The sequence below is a fragment of the Nelumbo nucifera genome, chromosome 2 (genome assembly GCF_055504915.1).
Source record: "Nelumbo nucifera cultivar China Antique chromosome 2, China Antique-T2T, whole genome shotgun sequence".
Taxonomy (NCBI): Eukaryota; Viridiplantae; Streptophyta; class Magnoliopsida; order Proteales; family Nelumbonaceae; genus Nelumbo; species Nelumbo nucifera.
Window position 1 is genome coordinate 31,845,866 of NC_142650.1, and position 21,663 is coordinate 31,867,528.

At 42.2% G+C, this 21,663-nt stretch overlaps 1 pseudogene across 1 annotated transcript; it reads left to right on the forward strand.

The window, feature by feature from the left end:
- Positions 1-13,566: 13,566 nt before the first annotated feature.
- On the forward strand, positions 13,567-15,645 carry LOC104603316 (CBL-interacting serine/threonine-protein kinase 25 pseudogene; annotated as a pseudogene). The gene has a single exon (XR_016082548.1). The product of XR_016082548.1 is annotated as a CBL-interacting serine/threonine-protein kinase 25 pseudogene (transcript).
- Positions 15,646-21,663: the final 6,018 nt, after the last annotated feature.

A 21,663-nucleotide genomic window follows, 5' to 3' on the forward strand; every position in this document is an offset into this window, starting at 1 on the left:
CATCCCAAATCTTTCTAAAAAAACTATGCATACATAGCATCTAATCATACATTAGGAATATCTTTTATATATTAAATTTTATGGAGAGATGTTCTTAATGTATGATTGGATGCCCGTGCTTTCAGAGTGTTGATATAGTTTTTGTTTAAGACTCAGTTTGGAAAGAGTACAAATGCGAATATATATAGTATAAATACATACAAAATAATACAAAATATAAAGTTTTACACTCTACATATTAATTTTTAAAATGGCTAAAGCTTGAACATCTCCAAATTTTATTGGGATAGTTGCTACTAACTCATAGGTAGTCAATTGACTCCAAAAGTTTGAAAGTTGATCCAATATCTGATCTGATTATTTTGGATGTATAAGTTAAAATTTGCACCATTTGATAATGGAATTGGGTGCAAATTTGATCCCATTTGATTTCATCCCAAATCTTTCTAAAAAAACTATGCATACATAGCATCTAATCATACATTAGGAATATCTTTTATATATTAAATTTTATGGAGAGATGTTCTTAATGTATGATTGGATGCCCGTGCTTTCAGAGTGTTGATATAGTTTTTGTTTAAGACTCAGTTTGGAAAGAGTACAAATGCGAATATATATAGTATAAATACATACAAAATAATACAAAATATAAAGTTTTACACTCTACATATTTGCATTTGTACTCCTTCCAAATTCAACCTTAACATTAGGGATTCTGTCTCATCTGGTTCAATTAAAATTAAAGATCAAATTTTCCATACGGTACACCTAATACCCTAATTAAAAGGTGTTTGGAGTTTCAACTAGTTTTTCCCCTGAAGTAATTAAACAAATTAAAAAAAAAGTAATTAAACAAGAGTATTTAACACCCAATACTCTTGTTCGTGTGCATTGGATGTATCAATGCTTAGAACCCTGATTAAAATCCAAGTTCAATTAAAATTTTATATATCCATATATTTATATATGTAATATAATAATGTATATAATTATTATATAAAATATATGATTAATAAAAATGATATTTTATATTTATCTGTCCTATGATAAGTAAAAAACTTCAACACGTCATTATCAATTAAGATTTCAATTGATTATGTTATAACAGATTTGGATTTGAGGTTTCAACTTTCAATGAATCGATCCAAATTCGGGTGTAAATTGACCCGATTACAACCCCTACTGGTAGGTGATTGAGATAGGCGGAAGGTGAATAGAGAGAGGTCAGTAGGAGATTCCTTTCTGCACTTATTGGCTGGCCATTAATTATTTTGTTCAAAATATCGCTGTGAAAAACATAAAGATTGTGTTTGGGAGTGCATTTTTGGCTTCAATAAGTTTATGAAAGAGTTGCTTTTTTTGTAATGAATTTTTGGAGAAGCTCTTTTGAAGTGTTTGGCTGGTCATTATTATTATTATTATTTGTTCAAAATAGCTTTTTGTAAGCATAAAATGTAAAAAATGCAGTTGTCTTTTTTATCCTGTTTTTCAAATGAGTTGTGGAGTGGTTTTTGGCTTTTTCTGTGTGAAAAGCCTATTTTGATTAACTGAAGGCTTTGACTAATTGGCTGTTTAGCGGGCTGTGAAATCAATGATGAAATTTCATGCCATTAATAAATTTATGGGCTCCACCGTAAAAAATCTAAGCCCCATGTATTTTATTCTGGCTCGAAACCTTATAGTTGGTTCCACAGCTAAACCTTGCTCGTGAAAAGCACACAAAACCCATTCTAGAAACACTCGCAAATACAACCCAAAAACCCTCCATTCAACCATCTTCCCTATTTCATCTTTTATGCCTTAAAGTTTTCCATCTTTCATTCAAGGTTCAATACTTTGAACTTTGTGCTTAAGGGTCATTTTTATGTTATTTAATTATTAAAAAAAGTTTCTTTAAAAAAAACATAGCAAAAAATCATGGTTTTAAAAAACGAATCAGAAATAGAATCAGTCAGGGGACCGGTTTCTGGTTAAACGGTTCAATCGTCCAGGTCAAATGGTTTGACCCGTGATGTCATAAATTAAAAATAAAAAAATATTTATAAATATTAAAAAATAGCATAAAATTAAATAAAAAACAAAAAATACAGAAAATAAAACTATCTAAATAAAAAATAATACAATACAAAATACATAAAAAATATACAAATAAAATACAAAAAAAATCTAAAAAATACAGAAAAAACACAAAAAAAAACAGAAAAATAAAACAAAAAATACAAAAAAAAACTCTAGAATGGTAGTCCTAAAATGCAAAAATCCTTGACCTAAAATCAAGATTCACAAAGATAGATTCCCTTGGCACCAAAATAAAAGGGAAGAAATATGAGCATTCACTCTAGAATGTTAGATTGCTATGCAACCAAGATTGATTTGTAAAACACTTCATTACACATTAATTTTACCTAATTGATCAAAAAACTTGCACTAATTTTTACTTGGAAGTGCTACAAATTTTCTTGCCGTAAAGCCTAGAAGCGTTGCAAATTGCAAAAAACGCTAGCCGTCACCGGTTGTCGTTAATCGCAGTCGGTCGGTGTATGTCACCGCCGAACGCTAGAGGTGCTGGCCACCGCAGGTGGTTGATTGGGTGTGAAGGATGGTCACTGCTGCAAACTCGCCTGCCGCAAAGCCTGGAAGTGATGTAAATCACAAAAAACACTGGTCGTCACTGCAAACTCGCCATCACTAGTCGTGGTCGATCGGTGTGTGTTGCCGTCGAACGCCAAAGGTGCTGGCCACCACAGGTGGTCGGTTGGGTGTGAGGGATAACTATCGCTGCAAACTTGCCTGCTGCAAAGCCTGGAAATGATGCAAATTGCAAAAAATGCTGGCCGCCGTTGCAAACTCGCTTGCTGCAAAGCCTGAAAGTGCTGCAAATTGCAAAAAACACTAGCCACCGCTGCAAACTCACCGTCGTCGGTCGTTGTTAATCACCATTGGTCAGTGTGTATCGCCGTCGAATGTCGAAGGTGCTGGCTGCCGCAAGTGATCGGTTGGGTGTGAGGGCTGAGAGGAGGGAAGAACGAAAATGGGGTTCTAACCTACATTCGATTAATTGATTTGGGATGGGGATATTAAAGGAATTTTATTTTTTATTTTTTTATTTTATTTAAAACATTGAAAATAAAAAAGAGAACCCACAAACCACTACCTGGGTTGAACGGTTTAGCGGTCTGACCGCCTGGGTTAGCGATTTTTTTAACTTTTTCAATGTTTTTAAAAGATTTTCGGTTTTTAATGTAACTGGACCTAGGGGCCTGACCGGTTACCAGTTTTTCTGGTTTGACCGTCCGATCAGGTCCAATTTTAAAAACCATGCAATATCAATTCCTTTACTAAATTAGTTAGAAACTAGGATTGGGTCATGGAATTTTGAATCAAAGATTTACAGTTTATGGAGAAACTCAAATTCCTGTACACTTGGGAGTCGTAACACTGGAATTACCTCCAAAGCTGGAGAATTCAACGAGAAAAGGAAACAAAATTCCACCTCCCCAATCTCAGGCTATGGAATTCCAGTTTTGTTGTTTCAATTTAATCCGTAAAATTGCAAGGTGCCGACCAGTTGGTATGGTAGTGGAGACTTGGGACCGAATCCCACTTTACCTAGGTTGGGGGATGGCCTATCCGTGGAATTAGGATTCAAAAGTGATGGTGCACAATCCGGCCGGTCTTAGCTGTCAACGACCTTGCCTCTGAACTGAGCAGCAGGGAACCTGAAACGGAGAAGATGAGGAAGCTCCGGGGGGAACCCGGTGTAAAGGCTCCGAAGCTCAAGTTAGAATGCTTCAAAGGCGAGATAAAACCAGATAGCGCAAAGTTTGCATACCATGTTCTTGGGGGGTAGAGAGCCTTTTATAACCACCTCGCGCACTCACTCCTAGGCTTCTGCCAGGTCGGGTATGATTACTTTCGTGCTTCTACCAGTTCGGGTGTCAACACCTCTGTTGGGGCAGAACCGCAACTGCTCTTTTTGTCGGAGCCGTCTCTGTAACTGGAGATGGCGGTGGCAGGTGGCCGTTGAAGTGCGACTGTCAAGCGTCAGATCCCAAGTCAGTCAGGTGCGCCGCCCCTGGATACGGACTCCTTCGGTGTCAGGTACGGTGTTCTGGAGGCGAAGTGCTGGAGCGGTGTGCGAGGCGAAGTCTTGAGTTCGGATAGGGGAGTGTCCTGAACTGCCATGAGGCGGGCCAGTTCGGGTCATTGCTTTGTGTGGCTCGGGGTTAAAGGGAGAGTTCGGGCTCCTCGTAGGGAGTTCGAGCTCTTAGTAGGGAGGTCGGGCTCCTCGTAGGGAGTTCGGGCTCCTCGAAGGGAGTTCGGTCTCCTCGAGGGGAGTTCGAACTGCTGGTTTCTTCCCTCTGGTGTTTGCACCCTGGGTACGTTGCTTTAAGTGCTGAGCTACTTGTTTTTTGCCACGTGGCATGATTGCGAGGTCGGGCCAAATCTTCCTTCATCAATTGCCCCCCACTCCTCGCGCTAAGGGTCTTGCCCTGGCGCGGGGAGTTCGCGAGGTGTCAGGTAGATTTGCCCTGACCTTTGGATCTTGGTTCTGATGGCGCGAGGTGCGTTGTCAAGGTTCCTTGGGTTTCTTCGAGCGTCCAAAAGGTGGGAAGTGTGTCGACCTGCCTAGGCGCCGATAGATGTGAAGGCGTGCGCTTTATTTCAAAATTTCAAAAAAGCGCACCACTTGGGGGGCGTGATAGTAGGTGTCTTTTCAAATTTGAAAAAATGTGCCGCTGTCGCTTTTATTGAGGAGACGTGCACTGGCATTCCGTCAGTTTCGGAAAGACGTGCGCCGGCGCCCTGTCAGTTTCAGAAAGACGTGCGCCAATCACGTCTCAGTCTCAGGGGACGCACGGTCGGTGCGGTTGTGGGCCGTCGGATTGGCTTTGATCTAAGCCGTTGCTTTTCGATCACTGTGAGTATAAATAGCGTGGGGGGACCCCAGTCGCTGTCACTTCTGTGTTTCTCTTGAGGTCACGCCCGAGTTTCAGCTCGCATCCCGTTCGCGTCCAAGTTTTTTCAGCTCGCGTTCAAGGTCTTCTGCTCGTCCGAGCTCCTGTGGTCCACAGCCTTTTTCCGGGTGAGTACTTTCCTGGATCCCATCTCACTCCCCGATGTCTAGCTTGGATAGCTCAGATAGTCCTTCCAACGGGTCTGATGCAGGTTCTACGAACCGAGTTGCATCCCCTGACAGCCCTAGCGAGCCGGAGGTAGAGCTCGAGGAAGAGTTCAAACTCGTAGGCCGAGGCGCTTCGGGCAGTTTGGCGTCCACCTCTCGTCGGGGTCAGATGTTAGACATGTTTGGTCCTTCGACCATGATGCCCGAGGGGCTTCAATCCCTCATTACCTACTATAACTTGCCTGGGGAGTACGCATATTTCATACCTTCGGGTAGCTTTCCTTGGGAACACGGTCCTTATGAGATCATGATATTCTGGGAGCAGCTCGCCGTGGGGCTGCGATTGCCTTTTCATCCCCTCCTTGTCGAAGTCTTGAACCACTTCGGCTTGACGGTCGGCCAGCTTCACCCGAACTCCATTCGAAATTTGGTGGGGACAATCTCCTTATTTTGCGAAGAGAGCTTTCCTTTGGACTTGGAGATTTTTTCTTCAATCTTGATGCTTAAGAAGCAAGCGGGTCCCCTCCCCGGGCGTAGGCGGGCATACTACCTGTATCCTCGCTCGGGCTTTAAGCTTTTACATGAACTCCCCAACAAGGTCCCAGCATGGAAGCGGGACTATTTCGGGGTGCGAAGTGTGTTGGGGTGGCCGTTTCAGACCGAGTGGGGGATGGCCGCTTCTGACTCCGGGGTCACGCTTGACAAAGAGACGGTGAAGGGCCTCCGGCAATGGGCGCGGCTTGGGCTGAAGTGTCAATAGTATCTGACGGAGGCCAAGCTCATTGCAACCGGCCTGAGCTCGGGTAGGTTCTTTACTTAGAGATTCTGTCTTGCTGTTTTTCTTGCTTTTTACTGATGGCGAACTTCTTTTCATAGGTGTGATGGATTCTCGAGGGATCCGGGGTGGGCACTTGTTTCAAGGCATGAAGAGGAGAAAGCGGGTTGCCAAGCGAACTCGTGCCGAGATGCCCCGGGATGAGGAGCCCGAGGTGCCGGGCTCTTACCTCATCTAGTAGGTCAAGGTTGGTGCGTAACTCGTCTCCGTTTGTCTGCTCGACGTATGCTTCTAGTCGCAGTGTAGGTACTTTGATTTCCTCCGGAATTACCGCTTTGGTGCCATAGGTGAGGTTAAAGGGGGTCTCTCCCGTAGCGGTTTTTTCCGTGGTTCGGTGAGCCCACAAGACACTTGGTAGCTCGTCCGCCCACAACCCTTTAGCTCGGTCTAGTCGTGCTTTCAGTCCGCGGAGGATGGCTCTGTTCATTACTTCTGTTTGACCGTTTGCCTGCGGGTGTGCAACCGACGTAAAGTTCTGACGAATTTCCATACTTTGGCACCATTCTTGGAACTTGATATCCTCGAACTATTTGCCGTTGTCGGAGATCAGTACCCGAGGTAGCCCGAAGCGACATACTATGTTCTTCCAAAAGAAGTTCTGTATGTTTCAGGCTGTAATTGTTGCCAGGGGTTCAGCTTCTATCTACTTTGTGAAGTAATCTACTGCCACCACTAGGAACTTTCTCCCACCTGTTGTTGGCGGGAATGACCCCAGAAGGTCGATGCCCCATTGTGCAAAAGGCCATGGACTGGTGAGGTACTTGAGGTCGACAGCAGGTTGATGGTGGATATTGGCATGCTTCTGACACTTGTCGCATTTTCTGACGAGCTCGACGGCCTCTGCCTTCATCGTTGGCCAGTAGTATCCTTGTCGAAATGCCTTTTGAGCGAGGACTCTGCCCCCCAGGTGTCCGCCGCACAAGCCTTCATGAGTGTCGCGGAGTACGAGCTCGGCTTCGATAGGTCGCAAGCAACGCAGGTAGGGGAGCGTGTAGGATCATCGGTACAACCGTTCGTCTATTATGACATATTTGGCTGCCTGGCACTGCAGCCTCTTGGCTGCATTGCGGTCCGTAGGGAGGGTTCCATCTAGCAGGAAGCTCGCGAGTGGGTCGATCCAGCTCGGCTCTTCTTCAAGGACGGGAGCGACCTCTTCTGCCCCATCGAGAATGCTGGGCCGAGGTAAGTCCTCTATGTACACAGTTCTCATGGCGTTGTGACTCATGCTGGCTAGCCGGGATAGGGCGTCGGCCTCAGTGTTCTCTGACATCGGGATTTGCCTGATGAAGTGTGACTGGAAGTTGAGCAGAGCCTCCTTTACTTTTGCCAAGTATGCAATCATAGTGAGCTCGCGTGCTTCGTACTCGCCTGTAACTTGGTTAACCACGAGCTGGGAATCACTACAGATAACTATGTGCTTTGCTCCGACCTTGTGTGCTAGGTTCAGCCCGGCTATCAGTGCCTCGTACTCCGCCTCGTTGTTGGATGCCGCAAACTCAAAGCGTAGTGTGTATTCCAATTTTGTTCCGCTCGGGCCGCATAGTACTATTCCAGCCCCGCTGCCTTGCTGGTTCGATGAGCCATCTACGTGAAGGATCCAGGGCTCCTCATCCCAGTTCGCGTTTGGCCTAACCAGGAGAGATGCTACACTGGCTGCTACTTCACGGGGTTCGGACTCTATTGGCTTGGGAGCTCCGAGCTCACCCGAATTGGGGATCTCGGGCTCGACTAGCTCAGGGGCTTCGAGGCTAAATGTGCATTCGGCGAAAAAATCTGCCAAGGCTTGGACCTTAATAGCAGTTCTTGGCTTGTACTGGAGGTCATACTCGCTTAGTTCGATGGCCCATTTCGTCAGTCGACCGAAAACCTCAAGTTTGAGTAAAACTTGCCTCAGAGGTTTGTTAGTCATGACGATGACGGTGTGAGCCTGGAAGTACGAGCGGAGTTTCCGAGCTGCTATCACCAGTGCGTATGCTAGCTTTTCTATCTACGGGTACCTTTTCTCTGCTCCCTGCAAAATTTTACTAACATAATAGATGGGTCGTTGGACCCGGCCTTCTTCTTTTATTAGTACCGAACTGACCACCTCGTCGCTTGCCGAGAGGTACAGTTCTAAGACTTCGCCCTCCTCGGGCTGGGCTAAGGTTGGCACACTAGCGAGGTAACTTTTTAGCTTGTCAAACGCGATCTGGTAGTCTTGGGTCCATTCGAACCCTTTGCCTTTGATTGCTTTGAAGAAGGGTAGGCAGCGGTCTGCTGATTTGGACATGAAACGGCTTAGAGTGGCTATGCGGCCGTTTAGCCTCTGAACTTCTTTTACTTTCCGGGGTGGTCTCATATCTAGGATGGCTTTTATCTTGTCCGGGTTGGCCTCAATAACGCGCCGGTTGACAATGTACCCTATGAATTTGCCCGAGGTGACACCGAAGACACATTTGTTAGGGTTCAACTTCATGCTAAATTGACGCAGGATTTGGAAGACAGAATCTAAGTCTTGTATTAATTCTTGTGAAAACTGTCTTGACGACCATGTCGTCTACATAACATTCTATCTTCGTGCCAATTAAGGGCCGAAATAGCCTATTTACAAGTCTTTGGAAGGTTGCCCCAACATTTTTTAATCTAAAGGGCATGACCATGTAGCAGTACAGGCCGAACTCAGTTATGAAACTGGTTTTTTCCTCATCGGACTGGTTCATCCTGATTTGGTTGTAGCCTGAGTAGGCGTCTAGGAAGCTTAGCAACTCCTGTCCCGAGGTCGCGTCCACTAGGCGGTCAATCCTGGGGATGGGGAAGCAACCTTTTTGGCAAGCTCGGTTCAGGTCGGTGTAGTCGACGCACATGCGCCACTTGCCATTTGCCTTTTTCACCAGCACTGGGTAGGAAACCCAGCTCGGGTAATGGACTTCCCTTATGAAGTCTGCTGCGAGGAGCTTCTTGACCTCCTCATCGACCACCCTCCAGCGCTCTGGGGCTAAGTTGCGTTTCTTCTGTCTAACGGGTCTGACTACCGGGTCAGTATTAAGTTTGTGAGTTATCAGGCCGGGGCTAATACCGGGCATGTCGGCCGCGGACCAGGCAAAAATATCTAAATTTTGAAGTAAAAAACTCACCAGTTCGGTTCATAGGGGTTCCTCGATGGAAGCACCGATCTGTAGTGTGCGAGCTGGGTCTGTAGCCGAAGTCGGGACTGCGACCGTTTCCTCTACGGGCGAAGCTCATTCCTTGCCTTGCTCCGCAGGCTGCTCCAGTTCGAGGTCGTCGGCCACCTTGGTTTTTCCCTTTAGGGCGGCAACATAACAATTGCAGGACTCAAGCTGGTCGCCCCGCGCTACCCCCACACCGAAGTCTGTAGGGAACATCATGGCCAAATAGTAGGTGGAGACCACTGTCCGCAGGATATGCTTGATTGGCCACCCTATTATGGCATTGTTTGGGGAGGGGGTCGCGACCACCAGGAAATCATGGTTGAGTTTGACCGCACAAGGCCATGTGCCGACTTCCACAGGTACTGTTAATTTTCCGAGGGGCCTGACTTCCTCTCCGCTGAAACCCACCAAAGGAGTGTTCGCGGGCTTCAACTCGCTCCTCTATAACTGTAGCTGGTCAAATGCTGATTTGAAGAGGATGTCCGCTGAGCTGCCCAAATCTACGAGTACGCATCTGACCTCGAAGTTGCTGATCCTTAGTTTAATGACGAGCGCGTCATCGTGGGGTTAGTGGACCCCTCGCGCATCGTCTTCCGTGAAGAAGATTGGTTCTTCGGTCTTTGGTCTTTTTGGGGGGTTCCGTTCCTCAAGGGCCGCTTCGCGAACTGAAGTCCGGGCTACTGCCGAGGTGCACCCTGCTACCACTGAACCTCCCACAATTATATGGATGGTTCCCCGAACTGGCCTCTCTTCCGGAGGCTGTCGCTGCAACGGTTCGGCAGGTCTGCTGCTAGATTCGGGGGCATCCTTTTCATGCTCCCCTTGCCGACCTGCCTTATTGTTATTATTGTTATGCTATACAAAATTTCTTAAGTATCCGCAACGGATGAACCCCTCTATCTCGTCCGGAGATTATTACACTGCTCGGTACTATGACCATGGTCTCTATGGAAATTACAATACAAATTCTTATTTCTCGTTCGGATTTCCCTTTAGGCGAGGTGGCCACTTAACGTATGGGGCGTCCTTGATTGTCATTAAGATCTCGGTCCGCCTCGCGTTTAACGGTGTGTAATCCGTCCGAACTGCTAAGGGAGCCCGGAACGACTGGTTCGTCTTCGGCTTTCGGGCCGGGTTTTTTCTGTTGACTGGGTTGGAGGGCTCGCCTTCCCTCTTTCTTTTCTCATTCTCGCTTTTGGTTCGTTGCTTGATTTCTTCCTCTGTCCTCATGAACTTGTCTGCGAGCTTGAGGAATTCGGCCATGGTTGCGGGCTGGTTAGCTACCATGTGCCACTTGAACTCTTTGTGCATTACTCCTCTCTTGGCCGTCGCGAGCTGCACCGCGGGGTCTAACCACGGTATCTGTAAGCATGCTTCATTGAATCGCTTGATGTAGCCCCGGATGGATTTTCCTTCCCTCTGGACTACTCGGAAGATGCTTTCCTCTGTTCTGGGGCACCGTTTGCTGGTGACAAAGTGTGCGGTGAAGACCTGCACGAACTGGGCCCAGCATTTTATCGACCCAGAGGCTAGGTTCCTGTACCAAGTGCGGGCTACCCCCCTGAAGGTGGTGGTGAAGGCCACGCACATGCACGATTCTCTGGCCCTGGCGAGGTGCATTTGGGACTGGAAAGCGTCAACGTGGTCGTTGGGGTCGAAGGACCCATCATACTTGTCCAAAGGTGGGAGCTTGAAATCCCTGGGCAAGGAGACCGCCAGGAGTTCTGATGCGAGGGGGGAAGAAACTGAGAGAATCGAGGCAGCTCCTACCTCGTCCGAGCTCGTCTCTTCCTTGCCTCTAAGCTCTGACAGGACACGGGTGGCAGTTCGGCGAGTTCGCCGGCGCCTTCGTTGTTGAGTGGGCCTGGTACTGGCGCTGCTGGCCTCTGTGTTGCCAAGCTTGATGGGCCCGGAATGCTGGTAGTCTGCTACCAGGGTGCCAAATCAATTTTCTGTGAGCGGGAACTCGGGCTTGGAGCGCCGAGGTGCCGATCTTGCCGGCGAGGTTCCTGACCCGCCTACGAGCTGCGAGGCAGGGATGATTTTTCTCTCTCTTCGGTCTGGGGACGAGGCTTGGCTGTTAGGGGGGTTCTGGGGCCGGGAGGCCTTTCCCTGGTGAGGGCGTCCATCCTGTGGGGAGGCCTTAACCGGCCTCGGAGCAGGGTGCCGAGGTGGAAGTGGTGGTTGGTTTAGTGGCAGTTGGGGGAACTGCTGTTGATAGTGATACTGGGAGATGTTGTGCAGTACTTGGTGCTGATGAAGCTGGTGTTGCTGGAACTGTTGCATTTGGGCTTGCATTGCCTGCATGCACTGCATCAGGTCGTCCAACCGGTTTTGGCTGGCTGCTAGGGGGACACCATTTGGTTCAGTGAAGGTTGTCTGAATAGGGGGAGGAAAGGGGATGCTCATGGTAGGAAGGATTACGAGCGCCACTGCTTGTGGCGCATTCAAACTGGGGATCCCATCCACCGAGAGGGGGATGGTGAACTGTCCAACGCACACCACGGGGACTTGAAGTTGTTCCCCGGTGGTGTTTGTCTCCGTGCCACGCCCGGCGTTGCTGGAAGAAGCCATGAGTGTTGGGTTTTTTTGAAGGAAAGAGGTTATGAGAGTTTGGAGGGAGGCTTTTTGAAGCGTTCCCACAGACGGCGCCAATTGATGGTGCGCAATCCGGCCGGTCTTAGCTGTCAACGACCTTGCCTCTAAACTGAGCAGCAGGGAACCTGAAACGGAGAAGATGAGGAAGCTCCGGGGGGAACCCGGTGTAAAGGCTCCGAAGCTCAAGTTAGAATCCTTCAAAGGCGAGATAAAACCAGATAGCGCAAAGTTTGCATACCATGTTCTTGGGGGGTAGAGAGCCTTTTATAACCACCTCGCGCACTCACTCCTAGGCTTCTGCCAGGTCGGGTATGATTACTTCTGTGCTTCTGCCAGTTCGGGTGTCATCACCTCTACTGGGGCAGAACCGCCACTGCTCTTTTTGTTGGAGCCGTCTCTGTAACTGGAGATGGCGGTGGCAGGTGACGGTGGCAGGTGGCTGTTGAAGTGCGGCTGTCAAGCGTCAGATCCCAAGTCAATCAGGTGTGCCACCCCTAGATACGGACTCCTTCAGTGTCAGGTACGGTGTTCTGGAGGCGAAGTGCTGGGGCGGTGTGCAAGGCGAAGTCTTGAGTTCGGATAGGGGAGTGTCCCGAACTGCCATGAGGCGGGCCAGTTCGGGTCACTGCTTTGTGTGGCTCGGGGTTAAAACTCCTCGTAGGGAGTTCGAGCTCTTAGTAGGGAGGTCGGGCTCCTCGTAGGGAGTTCGGGCTCCTCAAAGGGAGTTCAGTCTCCTCGAGGGGAGTTCGGACTACTGGTTTCTTCCCTTTGGTGTTTGCACCCTGGGTATGTTGCTTTAAGTGCCGAGCTACTTGTTTTTTGCCACGTGGCGTGATTGCGAGGTCGGGCCAAATCTTCCTTCATCAAAAAGTTTTGTCGTAGAAAATTAAAAAAAGTTTGGTTTCAATTACTGGCTTCCCGTGGGAGAAAATTGTGAGACCAAATGCATTTTACAGTTAAATTTTAGGGTTTAAGGTTAGATTTAAGGATTTAGGGTTCAGGTTTAAGATTTAAGTTAGCATAAAATACAAGAATTTTTTCTGAAATTTCTCACAATCATAAAAACTTTCCCTAGAGTTTTATTTTAATATTTGACATCTTTTAACTTCTGAGAAATTCAACAAAAGCCTTTCTTTCATCTTTGTCCTAGATGGAAAATGTTAGACTGATGTACCAGTTTTTTTCTAAATACCCATTTTACCCATTTATAAATTATTTTACATACAATTTTTTTTTAAATAACTCAGTTTTAATTTAATAAAAACCTCCTTTAACATTCATTTCAGTAATTTTACATACAAAATTACTGAAATATGTATTTTTGTTGAATTAAAATTGGATTATTTCAGTAATTTTGATGTAAAATAATCTATAAAAGGGTAGAATAGGTATTGAAAAAAACTGATACATCAGTTTAACATTTTTGTCTAGGATGACGATGAAAAAAAGGTTTTTGTTGAATTTTTGAAAAATTCAGAGAAAATATTTATTAAAATAAAATTATAGAGAACGTTTTTATGATTGTTAGAAACTTCAGGTTTTTGTATTGAGATGGTCGGGTTATGGTAGGAGCGAAGCAAAGCCCTGTCACCAAAACCAAACGATCAAATGGGCTGGGCCCTCTTCTTCCTTAAAAATTTACCCTCGAAGTGGGTCCATCAACTGAAAAAAGCAGACTGACGGTTATAACTACAAGCCAAAACCCCAAACCCATGGTTAGCTGCCCCCACACGCCATACTCCACCCATTCATTACATTATTTTCATTACACCTCTCCAAATCCAATCATCTTACTCCACCAACTCGACCTCACCTGAGCTCTCCTCTCAATCAGTCCGATTTGAAAAATTGTTGGGAACCCACCACTAAACATTCCAATCAATCGGACTTGACCCATTTTTCAAACTGATTGAAAAAAAGATACCCAGGTGTCTATCTCTCATTGGTTTACTTTCTCTTATTAGTTCCCTGAAATCCCTCATTTCTCTCCATTCTATGTGCTCGCCGGTCGCCGCTTCATCGTCATCGATATCACAGTCAGAAAACCAGGTGCTCTCTCTCTTCACTTCTTCAGTCTCCTCTCTCTCTCCCCAACTGCCGGTCCCGGACAGTCTCTAATGGCTACAGGACAATCCATGCCTCCCCCAGCTCCTTATTCCATTCCATTTATTTTTCCTCCCCCAGTTGCTTGTTAACCGCTCCGTCCTGTCCTCCACTCCTCCCTTCCACTTCCACCTCCGCCACCACCGCAGGAAATCATTTTCCGGCCATCACTTAATGGCTATATGTATATCATCGATCCTTTCCTGGATTCCATGTCGACCCGCTTAAACCCTTGAAAAACCCATCTCCATCTACCTCTTTGATAATCGATTCGAACCAGATCGACCCTTCTGAACTCAAATGGAGAAGAGTAATGGAACGAGGAGTCTTCTGTTCGGCAAGTATGAGATGGGGAGGTTGTTGGGGCAAGGCACCTTTGCCAAGGTCTACTACGGGAAGCATCTCCATACCGGGGAGAACGTCGCCATCAAGGTGATCAATAAGGACCAGGTCAAGAAGGAAGGACTCATGGAGCAGATCAAGCGGGAGATCTCCGTCATGCGCCTCGTTCTCCACCCCAATGTCGTCGAGCTCAAAGAAGTCATGGCCACCAAGACCAAGATCTTCTTCGCCATGGAGTTCGTTAGAGGCGGTGAGCTCTTCGGAAAGGTCTACAAGGGGAAACTCCAGGAGGACGACGCCCGCAAGTATTTCCAGCAGTTGATCAGCGCAGTTGATTTCTGCCACAGTAGGGGCGTCTCTCACCGTGATCTGAAGCCTGAGAATCTCCTTCTCGATGAGAACGAGAACCTCAAGATATCGGATTTCGGTCTGTCTGCTCTTCCGGAGCAACTGCGCAACGACGGGCTCCTTCACACGCAGTGTGGGACTCCGGCCTATGTGGCTCCCGAGGTTCTGAGGAAAAAAGGCTACGACGGCTCAAAGGCCGATCTCTGGTCTTGTGGGGTAATTCTGTATGTTCTTCTGGCTGGTTTCCTCCCTTTCCAGGACGAGAGTATAATGAAAATGTACCGGAAAGTTTTCCGGGCGGAATATGAGTTCCCGCCCTGGTTTTCCCACGAGGCCAAGCAGTTGATCTCGAGTCTCCTGGTTGCCGACCCCGATAAGCGGATTACGGTTTCGGAGATAATGCAAATGCCCTGGTTCAGAAAAGGCTTCACTCGACCAATCGCGTTCTCCATAGAGGAACCGTTGCCGGAGAAGACAGAGGAAGACGACCCTGTCATGAAGTCGAAATCGTCTCCGCCTTTCTTTAACGCGTTCGAGTTTATTTCCTCGATGTCATCTGGGTTCGACCTCTCGAGTCTGTTCGAGAGCAAGAGGAAAGCTAGGTCGATATTCACGTCGAAATGCTCAGCCTCGGCAATCATGGCGAGGCTCGAGCTGGTGGCGAAGGGGCTGAGTTTCGGGTTCGTGAAGGTGAAGGATTTCAAGGCGAAGATGCAGGGAAGCGTCGAAGGGCGTAAAGGGAAACTGTCGGTGACGGCGGAGGTGTTCGAGGTGGCGCCGCAGGTTGCCATCGTCGAGTTCTCAAAGTCCGCCGGAGATACGCTAGAATACGCCAAATTCTGTGAAGAGGACGTTAGGCCAGCGTTAAAAGACATAGTTTGGTCCTGGCAAGGTGACGGTAACGGTAACGGCAACACCAACGCTAACAATCAACCACCCTAGCTCTCTCTATTACGGATTGTTTTGTTCCACTTCCATCTTTCATTCAAAGAGGTAGGGAGAGAGAGAGAGATTGTAAGTAATTTGTGTTTTATGATTCATAAACGGTTCGGGTACGGATTCGAGTGAAGGGTATTGGGTGCATTTTGTACATAAAAGAGACTTTGAGATTTGGAATGAAATGGGTTGCTTTCATTTGCTCTTTACTTGGGATTTTTGGAATGTGAGGTGTGGGTGTGGTTTCCTTGTCTAAACTGGTGTGGTGGTGGTTTGAGTTTCTGGTGGGCCTAACTTATGGGCTGAGGTTGCACCACTTGGAGCTCAAAGCAGGTTCAATGAACCTAGGGCCCATTTGGAGTGTTTAAGTAGATGTAGCATTTAGAATACAATTGAAGGGTTTGGATTGAGAAATTTGATTGGTTTCTACTTGGAATGGTTTGGATAAGGGGTGGAGGTTTATGGTTGAGCTAAAAGGATCATTTAACGGAATTTTTAGACCACCAAGTCTGCAATGTGTTGAATTGTATCATCCAAAGAAAACGACATTTGGGTTTTATGGAGATTTTGTTGAAAAACTTTGGGCCTAAAATGTGTTAAAGTGAGGTGAAAGTATATTTTGTGCATTTGTTTTGTTGTGGGAGTTGGAAGTTTATGCATTTATTATTGAGGGTTGAATGGTAGAAAGGTGGGGCAATGATAATAGTATATCTGTGGAGGTTACAATGGTTTTTCTGTAAAGTGGACTGTTTTGGTTTTGATAAAATGTTCCCTTCACATGGCTAGAAAGGGATGGGCCAGCCAGACCCAGACAAAATACAGAAAAAAAAAAAGCAAAGGCAGCACTCAGAGTGACACAATTGTCTGCATTGTATAGGGATTTCTTTGGGTTATGCAAATGGGTAAAAAGATGATTAAACTCATAAACATGGATTAAGAGAGAATTAAGTAAAAAGAGCCTTTACTCAATGAAGGTCTTAGCTCTCTAGGGCTTCATTCTTGGTCATGTGTGAACAAAGTGAGAATTTTAAGTGAGATCCATATATAATTTCCTATTTTTTTTTTATTTGAGCAGTGCTATATTAATAGGCCTTATTATTTTATTATTTGTCTAACAAAACAACTAACATGTCTCTAATATCGTCCCTTTCTGCCTTAAAGTGGCCTTTCCATCATCGTTTGAAGGTGAAAATGGCCATTTTCAAAATTTTGGGTCTAAAGTGGCTTTGTTGAAAAGTTCAATGGTTGTCAGAGTCAAAAATCCAATTATGTAATTGAGAAGTGTGTTTTGATTTATATGATTTAAATATACGAGAGAAAATGGAATATAATAAGAATTAGTGGGAGATAATATGAATTAATTAAGTAACTTAATTTATGAAAATTATACCTAAATAGGAGCAAAAGATCCACTACATTAGCTCCATATGTTGACACCATCAGTTAGTATCAACAACGAATAGACTTTTGGGAGTTCAAATCAGTTCCCCCACGTCTTACATCACATCTCTGCCATGTATTGGGAACATCTCCCATGATGATATCATCATTTATGGTATTATCATCGAGAGATATTCCCAGTACATGAGGGGATGTGCTATGGGGGGCTGATTTGATCTCGACTTTTGGCCATTACAAATGTATAGTATGCTAGTAACCTAGATTATTTTCTCTTCTTTCCTTTTTTCTTATTTTCTCTACTTCCCTTTTTTTTCTTTTGTGAAGATAGAAAACAGGGAGATGGGCTACCACTGTTGCATAGCTCCATGAAGTTCAAAAAAAAAAAAAACTGCAAAAGTCTCAACTTGTTTGGAATGCAAACAAGATTAATTTGGTTTGCTTTTGATTTAAATTTGACTCTCTTATTAATTATTATTAGTAAGTATTAAGGTAGGAAGTAAAGTGACGTCGTCCCAACCTTGTATGAAAAAGTTCCAATGAAAAAAAAAGGCTGATATTGGAAGCAAGATGATGTAGTCTTGGACCCACTTCATATGAGAGAGAATTGAGGTAGGAGGCAAGTGATGAAAATTTTGCATCAATATTTTAGATGCAGAATTTGCACTATTAATAAGTGCAAATATCTAAATCTATATAATATATAAAATTGTGAATGTGGCGTGGAAGTTTTTTTGGACTAAAATTATCTTCTATTTCTTTGTTTGAGTAAGGGTATAAAAGTCACTTTATTATATGTTTATAGATTCAATGTCAACTTTAATGTCTATTAAAATGCCCATATTTGTATATTTAATTCATCTCTAATTGCAAGGGTTGAAAATGTAAATTCAATTATTACTTTTCACCTCATTTAATCTCATCTAATTAAGTCTTATACTTAAGATATTAAATCCCATTTTCTCTTATTAAATCCTATCTTTTTAAGTTATTTTTCACTAATAAATGCTACTAATTAGATCTATGTCAATATTTTTAATAGTATAAATCCATATATTTAAAATTGACCAAAAATAAAATCATTCTTTATCTAAGTTGTGGTTAAGCAATTCAACCATCCGAGTCAAATTGATCAATCAACAAAATCATAGTTAGATAATAAAATTTTAAAATAGAAATAAATATAGAAAATTACAAATAGTGTAAAAAAATTAGTCACATTTATGTAACCAAATTAGTTTTATTCATAATGAAATTGAAATACATAATTTAGAATTGGCAAAAAAGGAAATATAAAAATTAATAATAAATAGTTCAACTTTTGGGTTAAATGTATTAAACTTTAATGTCATAAATAAATAATAAAAATTAATAAAATATAAAAATACAAAAATAAAAAATACATATATTTTGCAAAAAAAAGGCTTTCAGACACATGTATAATATCATATATTTGTCATATTAAACAAAAAGTAAGTGTAAAATATCATAATTAGTTTTACACACAAAAAATACAAAAAAATAGTAAAAAGTTGAACACATCTATAATTCTATATTTACATTACTATTAAAAATTTGAATAAAATTGTAGAATTTTCTTTTGACTAAAATACTCATTTTTGAATTTAGCCCTTATTTAATTGTGATGTTTAATTTATAAATTGAACTAATACTTTTCACCACATTCAATTCACTCTATTTAAATCTTACTTTTTTTTTTTATAAATGAACAAAAAAAAGATACACAAAAAAATTATAAAATGAAGAATCTAGCCAAACAGTAGGGGTGCAAATGGGTCGGATCATGATCCGAGTTGATCCTTTTTGGTGAATTCAGGTATCCCCAGCCCGGATCTTTGGATTGGATCGGGTCAGATAATAGGATCCAATAAAAAAACTAGAATATATATGTGTTATATATTTATTTATATTGCATTTTTGTAAATTTGTTATATTATTTATTGTTTTATAAAAAATTATATATGATGATGAAAATAGTTGAAAATATACATGTATTTTTTGTTTTTCTTTATTTAAATTATTATATTTTATATTTCTTTTAATATTTTATTATTTTTTAAATTAAATTGGAACGGATTAGATCCAAATATCCGACTTCCTCATCGGATTCATATTCCATGTTTATGAGATGCAATCCGATCTACTGTTAATAATATTGGATCAGATTTGGATACCCTAATTTAGATTTGATCCAATCCGTTTACATCCCTACCAAACAGATAGACTTGTCAATGATACCTGAAACTTTACAACTCAATCCGATTATTACATATTTGGATGATGTGTTTATGTAATCAGATTTGGATTTTGCAATTACATCCGATTAATGATAAAAAAATATAAAATATATAAAAACAAAAAAAATCATAAAAGTTTATAGAAATTTTTGGATATATTATTATTATCATTATCATCATCTAGAGTTGCCACGTGCATGCTTACTAGTTATCATTAAAAGTGTGAATGAGAGTGTGAAACTTTTGTTTGATTAAAATACTCTAATTTTTGAATTCGATCTCTATCTAATTGTAAGGACAGAAATGCAATTTAAACAACCACTTTTCTCCTCATTCAAATCATTCTCATCAAGTCTTATACTTATGGTATGTATTAACTCCCATTAGCATTTATTGAATCCTTTTCTTGATCGGAATCCCACTATTTTTAGATTTTTTTGGCATTGACCACTATTTTTGAATTTGGTCATTCTCTAATTGTGAGGGCATGAAATGTAAGTTAAACTACTGTGGTTTTTCTCATTCAATTCCCTTTCATTAAGTCTTATATTTATAGTATTAACTCCCATTCTTTTATTGAATCCTATATTAATTAACCATACTAAATAAAAATAAGTGTGAGAAATTAATTGTTTTTGTTTTCCTATTTGGTGGTGAATCAACAATTCAACCTTTTGGGTCAAATGTGCTAACCCTTGATGTCATAGCTAAATAATAATAAAAATTATAAAAGATAAAAAACACAAAAGTATATAAAATACAAATATATATATAGAGAGAGAGAGAGAGAGATAGATAGATAGAAAACATTTGGGAACATTTCTAACATCATATATTCATTGTATTAAATAAAAATAAGTGTGACAAATAAAAATTAATTTTTATAAACATAGAAATAAAAAAATGTAAAAAATTTTGAAAATATATTATTAAGTATCATGATAATTTTTTGAAGAAATTGTTATGTGTAAAGCACATGTACACTTTGTAATAAGACAAAAAGTACAAGTTCTGCATTAGGTGTAGTACTGCAAATCTTAATTACAAATAATTTTTTTAGTTATAAAATCACCCTTATATAAAAAGATGAAGAGGAAAATAACTTAGGATGGGATATAGTTCTCATAACAATAACATAAATAGTTCAACAATAATATCCAACCACCACAACTTCAACAAAAAGTACATCAGTACTATATAGCACAAAATTTCTGAACTGATTTTTTTTTTTGCATTACAAATTTAAATTGCTTATAATGATTCGAAGTACCTATGCAATTTTGATTTGCCTTCACTGGATTAATAAAGACTTTGTCATTTTATATAGTTTTTAAAATGATGCATAAACCATAACCATTTGATGAAATGAATTTAGGGTTTAAATGGTTTCATGGGCACGTTTTCTATTTTCTTCTTTTACTGCAGAGTTAAAGACTATAATAAAATTTGGGTGATCTCTGAGTTTTGCTTTATGGTTTCAAGACTATACCCTTGTAGAGACCTCAGTTGTCGCCCACCCATTACTAGAAACTCTCTGGACTCATCATAACTGAGGTGGAGAGAATTATTGAAACTTTTACACAATATTGTAGAATGTTTTATGGATAAATCAACAAGATAATCTTGGGATTTTATGTGGTTTTGTGCAAAGTTGTTTGCACATCATAAAACGACCCAATAAAGGTTACCAAGTATGCACAGTTCAGATTAGGACCTCTTTGTCTTTACCCTCAATGAAAAGGTATTTTCAACTTAATACTACTATGACGTTCCAAAGTTCCCATGTTTTTGGTGACAAATGAGAAGAAAATGAAAACAAACTAACCATCTTAGCATGTATTTTTTTGACACTTCTTGAGGACGACACCTGCTAAAGATTGTCGGCAACGTTAAAGCGATGCAAACACGTCATAGATTTTTTTTTTTTTTTTTGTAACTTTTTTGCCCTATTTATCACCTTTTTTTGTAATAAATTGTTCATCTGCTTGTAAATGAAGACCATACCCATGAATAAGGGGCCATTGATTGGTGTAATGGTAAAATCTCAGGTTAGCAAGCAATAAGAATGCAGGTTTGAGTGAGGGACCAGTCTCCCTTTATGCAAGAAAGTGCCAAAGGTTAGGACAGAATCCGGTCTAGCATGAATAGAGAAGGGGTAATTATCATGGTTGTGTATTTGCTTCTTCTTAATTAGATTGGATATATCATATATACAGTTGAATTTTCTTTTTCTTGGATTAGAGAGATGGAAAAGGACTACCAAACTATTCATAGCAAGTGACTCAATCTACCATGAATGGAAAAAAAAAAAACGAAAGAAAGAAATTCTTTAAAACAAGTTGTTTTGTTTAAAGAAAAAAAGAAATCCATGTTTTAGAATTTCTAAAACAATACCAAAAGTTCAAGTACAGATATTGCATGATTTATGAAAGATAATGAGATATATTGTGTGATTTAAAACAAAAGAATGTTGTTCAAACCAAAAGTTCAATAACATGTTATTGGTTTCAGCTTTAGAAAATCAGATGGTTTTAATGTGCTTTTGGAACTCACAACAATAAAAGCAATTCA